The 10,147-nt window shown below is 36.8% G+C and overlaps 1 protein-coding gene across 1 annotated transcript in view; it reads right to left on the reverse strand.

Annotated features, from left to right (window-relative positions):
- The window catches only part of CTDSPL2 (CTD small phosphatase like 2), a 47,198-nt gene extending 47,056 nt beyond the window's left edge, over positions 1-142 (reverse strand). Inside the window, exon 1 of the mRNA XM_085301528.1 lies at positions 71-142. The gene's annotated coding sequence lies outside the window, so the exon portion shown is untranslated. The remainder of the gene's footprint in view (positions 1-70) is intronic.
- Positions 143-10,147: the final 10,005 nt, after the last annotated feature.

Consider the following 10,147-nt stretch of genomic DNA (forward strand, 5'->3'; position numbering starts at 1 on the left):
GCCGCGCCGCGGGCCGCCCTGGCGCGGGGCCTGAGCCGTCGCCCGGCGCTCGGTTCCTTTCGCTTTTTACCTTCTTCTCCGCGGCGCGAGGCCGCGGTAGTCGCGTGGGTTGCGTTGCTGTGTGGACACGCGTGTGGGTTCTAGCACAAAGTTTTATCTCCTCTGTTTTTTCTTCCCTTTTTTCTCCTTCCAGGCAGCCTGTCGCAGCGTGAAGGGCTGGTCGGGTGCCGCGAGTGTCTGAGCGCCTTAGCGAAGCGGCTCGGACGTCTCCTGCCGTGGAGCGTGAGGGGACGCGCAGTGAGTTCAGGCGCGTCCTTACCTGCTGCTGCGCTCGTGTGTCTGTTTCTTTCTGTTCGTGATCCGTTCAGCCACTGATTTTTTTTTAAAGACCTTATTTTCTGGGTTTAATGTGTTTTCTGACATTAAGACAACTTCTTGGTGTATTGCAGAAAATGGAATGTTTCTGTAAAAGTAGTTTTCATCTGCGTTCTCTGCGCCGTAGCAGAAGTAGGGAGACGCTCACACAAGTATTGTATTTTTTTTTGTCTTCTAATGCTGCTCTTAGACTTCAAACCAGGATCCTATTAGAAAAGACCTAGCTCTCTAGTCAAATTATTTATTGGTTTGTTAAACTGAACCATATTTGCTGCCATGATTTGTTTTAGAATTGTATCATAGGGCTCTAGCATTCTTTAAGAGAAGACATTGTAAAGTTAATTTTACCATAGTTTCTTAAGGGAAGAGGTTATAAAAAAGATAGTGGAAGCAGGTGGCCTGTTCTGAATGAATACTTTAGTGCACTAAAGTATTTCTGAACACACTAACTAAGCATAATTGTTGAATATTTTTTGTATGATCAGCTATGGAAAAAAGTTAGCTTGGGCATGTTAAAACTTAATTAAGATTGTGTGTCAGTCCATTAAGAAGAACTAGTATGGCAAGATRACTTTGTGATGTCTCATAATACAAGCCTAAGAGGACATTCAGTGATACTTAAGAAGTGGGAATTTTAAAAAATGGTAGGTGCAAATACTTTTTCAAACAGTATGTAGTTAAAGTGAAACTAATTGCCAGAGGAAATCATTCGGGTTCAAAACCAAGATTCAAAGCAAGCAGATGTTTGTATGGATACCAAAACTTTCTAGTGCTTTTATACAGAAAGCCAGAAACCATTTAGAAGAGAGATTAAAACATATGACTCAAGGTTCAAACTAGCATGGGTGGGAATGAGAATTGTGCTTTTCTAGACTACAGATTATTTAAATGTATCTTCTGCAGGAGTCTTGGGCCATCCTCARGTTACTGGTTCGGAGGATTTGGGGCCAGAAGGATTGTGAGCTTTGCCATATGTCAGGTGGGAATAAATGTAAAGTCGTACTGGTAATTGACAGTGCTGTGAAGGCAAAAGTTCAAGTGTCCATCTATTGTAACTGTTCCCTAGATTATGATTTGTACTAAGAAAACAATATTAGCTCTCTGTGTAAAATACAAAACCACTAAATACTAAAATGATAAACCACTGCTGTGTCCGCCTGTGTATACATCAGGCGTTAGAAGCCTAGTGTGTGTACTAAATTCACAGAAAAGGCCCATGTTTTGGCAGCAGCTGTGGGTGGTGGGTTTTGTTTGTTTGTTTGTTTTTGTTTGGTTGGGTTTTTTTTGATGGTGGATTTCAGAGATTCCATCAGATTGACATATTCTGGATGCATGTTTATAGAGAAACTGAGGGAAAAAAATGTACATTTGCCAGCAGTGTTGCATGTTCTTGAAATGGTATTCTCTGAATGATCATTTGAGAAGTCATTCTTCATATTTTATGATTTTACCCTAACTTTTTGCCTTTTTGAAGTCTGATGATTCATTAGCTTTGCATTTATGTGCTCATTTAAAATAACTTGCTTTAGGGTGATTTCTCTATTCATTGTAGAGATTAAGTGTTCGCGAGTCCACCAGCTTCTCTTCATAAGCACTTTCAAATGTCTGCAGTTAGGGACTCATATTTTATTTCACAATTGAGTTTAACTTCCAGCTTATTGCATCTAATGCTTCTCAGCAAGAATCAAAAGTCACTCACTGCTAGAGTTCTTTATTGTGTGAGGACCTGTGTGCAGTGATCAGGTCACTTCCGATTTCCGTTTCATAAACTGAAGTTGTTGCATTCTTGAGTCTTGGCTGCTGGGCTTTGTTTTCTGGAGGAGAGGGTTTTATTCCCTGGATAACTTGCACATCCTTTCTTCATTTTTTCTTCAATATTTCAACATCCTTCTTCACTTGTTGATTCCAGCTGTTACCCTAAGCATGGCAATTTAATTTTATTTACTTTGCCAAAGGGAAAATTCTATGACATGACTATGAGAGAGCATTGTTGTGTTCTTATTTAGGTTTAAAATTTTCAAATTACCTATTTCCAGTATTTGTTGTTTCTCTTGTTTATCTGAAAGAAATAATTTGCTTATTAGGTAAATAGAGCTGTGCACTTGAGTTAAAAGAAAAGCAGCTATTGGGCTATGCTTGCTCCTTTGCACCTAGACGTCTGTGATTCAATCTGTCTGCCCAGAAGCAACTACAGACTCACTATTTTAATTGCTTGTGCTTCAGCTAACAGGAACTGGGATTGATATTATACTGTTATCTTCATACAGAAACAAAGGCAAGCACAAATTTAAATGAACTTACATGTACATCTGATCTAACACAGTGCATCTTTGAAGAATTTTAAATTTGAGCTTTTCTTGTGGCATATGAAATTTGAAGTGTTTTTTGTTTGTTTTCTTTTTTAAAGATATTTTTGAATGTAGGCAGAGATGTAAGTTCTTTTGTAGCTGTAAGATACTTGGGAAGGAGTGATCTTGCAGAGTGGAGGTTGAGGTCTGCATATACCACAAGTGAATACACATTTATATTTGTTCAGGTAAACCCACAAGAGTCTAAAATGAGAAGTAAAYGGTTGTGTGTGCATGAAAGTCGTTGGAGTGCCTGATAGTAGCAGATAAAGACCTGGCTCCTCTTCCTTTTCTGACATTGATTTCACCTTTGGCAAATCACAAATTGTGTTTGTGAATGGGCAGGGGAAGTCTAATGAAGCATTTTATTACAGTGTTCTCAAAAATCAGTTATTTATGCAGAGGGTTTATTGCATGTATTAGTATTAAAATGAAGCAGAAGTGGATGATAACCTGTGTAAAATGTAGTCAAGAATGCCCAGTGCATTGCCCAGGCCAATCATATGCTTTGAATCACTGAAAACATTTAATCCGCTACTGCAGTACACTGGCTTACAAGAGATCTCTTGTTCAGCAGGCTTTGTTTTTTTTCCCACTGTTTATGGTTTTATGTTTTTTTGTCTGTGTGAAAATGCAAGATGCTAAAATTAAATAAAGCATATACCATTAATTATTTAGTTCTTATTTACATCTTCTAAGTTCTCTCTTCAGTGTTCAGAAAATATTTAAACAGAATTCTTTTTGAAGCAATTAAAATTCTGAAAAATTTCATTGCTTTCATTTGTTTCGTATATAGCTAGTTCTTACTTTTCAGTAAGATACTGTCATCAATTTGTTTGTTTTTTTTTTCCCAACATTTAAACTGTAATAGGTTCTTGAGAAAGTGTTAGTTTTTGTGGATTCCACATAACTTGGAGAAAGCTTTGGCAAAGCCAATCTGYTGAGAATCTATACAATTGAGTAGTTGGGAGTAACAGGAAAGAACTGAGTTGTTGCTTTAACTGTTCCTTGTAAGTGCTTGTATTTCTTCTAATTTTAGCAGAAATCATCCTTCATTCTTGACAGCAAGGTCTTCAGCTTACTGTTGTTTTCCTTCTGCATGTTACAGAGGTACCTGGAATTTTGTAGTCATGGTTCTGATGAGATATTTCCCAGTAAGCAGGGTAAGCACCCCTCAATTTCTTGCGTATTAGATTTTATCATCTTCAGATGAAAATTTAGTCTCCTTCCCTCCATTTTTGGGGGAAAGTAAGGGGCAAGGAAAGAAAAGTAAGAAGAAGGGAGGAAAATAAGTGGTGTAGAGAACATTCATAAATGAATTTTTTAATTTTTTTTCCTCAACAAACTAAGTTTCTACAAGCTTCAAATTTCATATATGTCTCTGGAGTACTCATATTTTAAACTGAAACAAAGATTTATTCTCTGATTTCTAACAACCTAATTGATTTGAGCTGTCTGTAATGGAATAACAGTTGCATAAGCTTTGGAAGTTCATATCCCATTTGTATGCTAATGTCCCTTCAAGTCAGATTTTTCTTCAGGGCTGGGTATAAAAACAAAGTACTGCAATCACTCACTGATCAAAAATGACTTAATATGTATTTTCTCGGTTTAACCTTGGGCAAATATTTTTGGCATCACAACAGATTCATTTGCATTGACTTGTGAATACTTTTAAAGTACAGCCTTTAATTAATTAGATTTTTAATTTTGGTTATTTATGCAGAGCTTATAAGTATTTTGGTATTTTGTTTGTTTGTAATTTTGCATTTGAAATCTTGAGGAAATGGGACAATTACAAATATTTTCTTGGTCTGTGATAGGATATTAGCTCTAGGTGTTTGAGAAACCCAGTATTTTCTTATATTTCCTCTCACAGTTATACCTTAATTAGTTTACCTCTCTACTCTGCTTTGAAGCTGTAAAGTGCTATTATTCTTTAATTAAAAAATTGTTAGAGATCACCATATTGGTAGAAATCACATATTTAAATGGATGCAGATAATTTGTAATACATTTAAAACCACTCTTTCAATAAACCTCCTGCCATAATTTGTATTGTGCTTTTAATTACTCCGTTATTCTATGTAATGGCAAAATCTGTGGTTTGTATCTTGTCCCTAAAGAATGAAGACATTCAAATGTCTGCTATTTGGCCCAGCTGTCATTATACCTTTACACCAAGTACTATGTACAACAGTTGTTGGCTTTATTTAACCTGTGCTGGTGTTCGAGTTTGAATAAGTTTTGGAAACTTTAAGATCATAGAACCATAGAATCAGTAAGGTTGGAAGGGACCTCTGGAGATCATCTAGTCCAACCTCCCCCGCTCAGCAGGGTCACGTMGAACATGTTAGACAGGGTTGCATCCAGGCGGGCCTTGAAGATCTCCAGAGAAGGAGACTCCRCAKCCTCTCTGGGCAACCTRTGCCAGTGCTCCGTTACTCCCACAGTGAAGAAATTCCCCCTCACGTTCAGGCGGAACTTCTTGTGCTTCAATTTCTGCCCATTGCGTCTTGTCCTGTCACACGGGACAACTGAAAAGGGTTTGTCCCCGTCCCCTCGACACCCTCCCTTCAGGTACTTTTACATATTGATAAGATCCCCCTTCAGTCTTCTTTTCCCCAGGCTAAAGAGGTCCAGCTCTCGCAGCCGTTCCTCATAGGGCGAAGACGATAGAAATATTCTAGGCACTTTTGACTAGTGTCAAAAACTAAGTGTTTTACCAGCCAAAAACTTCCTACTTCAAATCAGAGCAACTTCAGACAAGACAGAAATGCAGTAGTTGGTTGTTCCATTCACACTCTCTCTGATCTGGCAGTCACACTGGTAGTTGCTGTACTTGGCTTTTGAAACCAGAAGAGAGGAAAGTAGAAAAGGATTCAAGTATGTAGAAGACTTCCAAATATGTGTACATGTTCTGAACATACATATTTCTTGTTCCTCTGTTTTTGTTTGCTGGATGCCCTTACTAAGAGTATCATAAACTGAGCCCGACAAAATGATCTTATTACAGTAAGATCTTAGTGTGTTAATCATTTCCTTTACCTGCTTTATCTCACCTAACTTTAGGCACTTAGCCTAGATACCTAAATCAAGAGCTCGCTCACTAGTCCATGGAAGACAGGAGAAAGAGTTAAATCTTTGTTTAGAAGAGTTTGTTCTTTTCTGTAACTGTAAAATGAAACCCAGAAATATTAGACTTTTACAAACTATCTTAAATGCCTAAATTTGAGTAGTGTGAATTCATGCCTTTGTAACAGAAACTGGCTTAGTGCTGCTAACAGTGTGTGTGCACATGTGTGTGTGAATGTGTGTCAGTGTCTGTCTTCTGTTCTCCAAGTAACTACGTTTCCATTTCATTAAAAATTTCCATTTGATTTTGAACAGTGGATTGAAAAATTAAAGATAGGGAATGAAAGTCTTTTGGTTACCCCTTAAACTTTTGCAATATTGTGATCCATTATGAAGTTATTTGTACAATTCAGTTATGTGTAGTCATTGCTACAGCAGTGGTGATTCAGATGTGGTTGGAGCTACTTATAATAGTATCCTTATGTTTTAAAAGTGCATTTTAAAAAAATAGGACATCCAAAAAGTGATTCTCTCTTAATGGCAAGCATCCTTCCTGTGTAATTAATCACAGCTCTAAATGGCAGTAGATTTAACATTTTTTAAGAAAATGTTTGATAGACACAGCCCAAGATAACTTGTCCTCTTGTCCAGTTTGCTAAGTTTTCTATGAAGATTTATCATTATCAGATCAAATTTTACATGTTCTTGAATAATCAGTCACTTAACCTTATGTACAGTACTATGTTTACATATGACATACCAGAAAGTAAGAGATAATGCAGGGCTTACAGAGCGAGAAACATATGACCTTTCTGTTATACTTAATGTTAACAGTGCTAGTTCTTAGTACTTAAGTTGTGTAGAAAATGATAGTTCTGATATGCTGTTTAAGGTTTTCATAAAACACGTATTTTTGTATCTTTTCACAAACCTTTGTTAATGTTATACCAAGAAAGATTTTCAAGCTTTAGGTTTTTAAAAGCTATTTCAATTTTTATCCCTAAGTTTCCTAGTTTAGTTGAAGACAGTTGTATCAGATGAGCACAAAAAAGAGGGAGCACTTAATTCTGCTGTTAGGAGCCCTAGCTTACATCATGGGGTGCTTTTGGTGTTCTTTTGACATACTGTCCTCTAGCAGGGGCAAAAGCTAATTTAAAAGGTAGTTGATGAAGAATGGAAGCAGAGAGAACAAACCGAAGTTTATGATAAACAGCAAAGGTACCTTTTTACTCAAGAGGTAGTGTTTTCTTCAATCTTGTAAAGATAAAATGCTCTTCCCTTCTCAGAATACGTGCTGTCTCTAAGAGACTGAAACTGTTGGCCACCAGTGTTTCACAAGTTAATGTAAGTAAAACAACAAGATACAGATTGAAGCAAAACGTGTATTTATGAAAGGCTATGAAAAAGATCAGTTGGTCGTATTAGCTGCTTTTTCAAGGGATTACTCCCTAAATATGTTGTCATATTTTAATTTGAGCCTTAGTACAAGAATATGATGAGCTGAGTACTGCTTTAGCTATTTGGATATATTGTCTAAACACAAAAGTCTGGACTTGCTTAACTTGTATTTTTTTATTTCTATCAGAACATATAGAAGACCTAAGCGGGGACATCCCTTAAAGATGCTATGTTTGATTTTTTTTCTTGTAAACTGGTTTGCAAGATGTGAGAGCCAAATGTGAGAGCCAGTTTTATTTTGAAGTCTGGCTGGTGGTTTCAGGCAAGCGGATGTTAAGTAGCTCTATCTCTCTGAAATATGTCAACGTTTTGTATGCTGCTATTTCCATGGAAACTGGTATTGGCTTAGCAGAAATGGCATAGAGATTTCAAAAATATGTTTTAAAAAATAAAATCAAAATAATTAGTCATTCATATTTTTACTTCTGAATACTGATATTGGTCACACTGAAAAAGAACCCATTTATGAGTATATTAGGTGTAGTCATGGGAATTGGCAGGTCAGTGATTAATATTTTTTAATTAATGTTTTTTAAAAAGTGAGCTAGTGTTTCATAGAACTTCATTAGGAAAACATACATTTATTTTTTTTTCAAGCACATTGACTTCTGAATAGTTGAAGGCAGTCACATTTTCATCACTTCTTGAGACCTTCCCCTTCCTCAAAAAAGGTGAAATATGCATTGAATGAGAACTAGAAATAAGTTTAAGCTACTTGGCAAACTTAACACAAATCATTTTTTTTTAACATAAAGTGGCTCAGGAAACACTTAAAAGTGATCACATGTGAGTTTGGAATGTTTAGTAGCATGTAGAGAAGAAGCAGGCCCCTGTTTCTTCGGGCTAGTTTGATTGCCTTCGGCRACAATTGCTTTAAAATAGCCTGCTTACAGCCAAGATAGTTACCCCAGTTCAGCATTGCTATGGCACTAAAAAATAGGCTTTAACTAGTAGGATTTGTTGCTTCCCAGACTATTGCCCAGAGGATAAATCTCATACATAACATTAATTTGAGGACAGGGAGTTCCAGGAGTTCCTGAAAAAYGAGGATGCCTCTAATTGTAGCCTTGCATCTTCAACTTTGTTATTTAGAAATTCAAATTTATTTTCTAACTCAAGTAGAGATTAGATCGTGCTTTTTTTCAATATAAATAAAATATCCTAAGTCCCTCTAGACGACTAGTTTCCAGCTGGTAAAGATCTATGCTCAAAGTGAGGCACAGAGTGGGAGAGGATGAGCTGCATGCATGAAGCAATTGAAGAGAAAGCATGGTTCAAGGAAATCGTAAGAAAAGCCACCAACRCAGAATTGTGGAGCTGTGCTGTAAGTCTAGGCTGTGAGGGAGGTACCTAGGATTAGCATAGTCCAGAAGAGACGTGGACGTTGCACGAGGAGGAGGGCAATAAAGCAAAGCTGCAGCTCTGGAAGAGAAATGGGAGTGAGAAGGCAAGGGGCTAACAAATACCGTGAGGAAGCAGTAGCAGCAGCATGTGTAGGTGAAGGAGGAGACAGCTTAGCAAAACAGCTGTATTGAAGCCACCTACTGGGGTGGGGGAGAAGCCAGGAACATTGCTCTAAAAAAGCGCTGTCAGTCTTCTAAAAGAACACAGACCTTTTTTTTTCCTTCACTAAAGTGGAATTTGTTTGACAGAACAATTCTCTTTAGAAATAAAATTCTTTAAACATTGGGTCACTAAATAACGAAGGGTAAAGTGCTTAGTGACCTAAATTGGATTCCATAAAAGGATACCCACTAAGGGTATCTGTGTACAGGATAGTACACAGTAGGCTATGCGAAATGTTGTTTGTATATGGGCTACACTAAATGTTTTCCCAAAATACAGAGGAAGAACAAGTCTACAGTTCATGCATATAGCTTCCTAAGTCTCCTAATGCTTTTTAAATAGGAAAAGAGAATTAGTAGTGTTTGCCTATTCTCGAAACTGACTGAATGTTATCAGCRCACCAACCAAACCAGAAATGAAATTTTCTTCTAAATAGGAGACTCTGCTGTCCTTCCTAGCACTWCATCATCTTCCACCTTCTGTGTCTAAGGATTTCTTGGTTGATTATGAAAAATAAAGCTGTGAATATCAATTTCTCTCAGAACATAAGAACACAAGAATAAGTAGACTGGGTCAGACCAAGGGCTTGTCTAGGCTCATCTTGCTCCTTTTTTCTTTTCTTTTTTTTGACTGTCTTCAAATAGTATGAAGAATGCAGCTGCTTTTTTTCTTCCCCTATCTAATCAATTTTAGCTAATGTGGTTGCAGACTTAGCAATGTTTGCCAGGAAAGAAAAATGCGGAGTACTTCTATGTTTCAGCTATGGGAGTACCTGTATGCCAAGAAATCTTGTCTGTTGCAGACATACCATTGGTGCCACCTTCTAAGCACTGTTCAAACTACTTGAATGTTACTTTACAGTTTTTRTCATTAGCTTTCAGACTGCCTTATGGCGAAAGTGAGAGTATTGCAATTAAAGGTATTAGTGGGTTTAGCAAGGCATTGAGAGATAGGATGCGTATTGTCTTCATTTCTACTATTGTTAGGCCTAAAGAATCTTAATGTGAGCCTATTTCTAAATATAAAACAAGAGATAGCCTGCAGCACAGGAAAAAAAGGAAATGTTCTGTGCATTAGGAAATTGATTATGTATATAATATTTATGTATATAATTATATGTATTATGTATATACATATATAAACATATGTATACATGTTTTTATRTATGATTATGTATATAATTATATGTGAATGTGTGTATATTAAATACAGTTCTGTGTATGAGTATTAAATCCAAGTATTTCCCAACATCAGTTATCTAATGACTTTGTTACTCTCCAAAGATGTCAGATAAGATAATTGTTTACTTTTGTATATAAAATGGA

The sequence above is a fragment of the Rhea americana genome, unplaced genomic scaffold (assembly GCF_003343005.1).
Source record: "Rhea americana isolate MKP2758 unplaced genomic scaffold, rheAme1 scaffold_178, whole genome shotgun sequence".
Taxonomy (NCBI): domain Eukaryota; kingdom Metazoa; phylum Chordata; class Aves; order Rheiformes; family Rheidae; genus Rhea; species Rhea americana.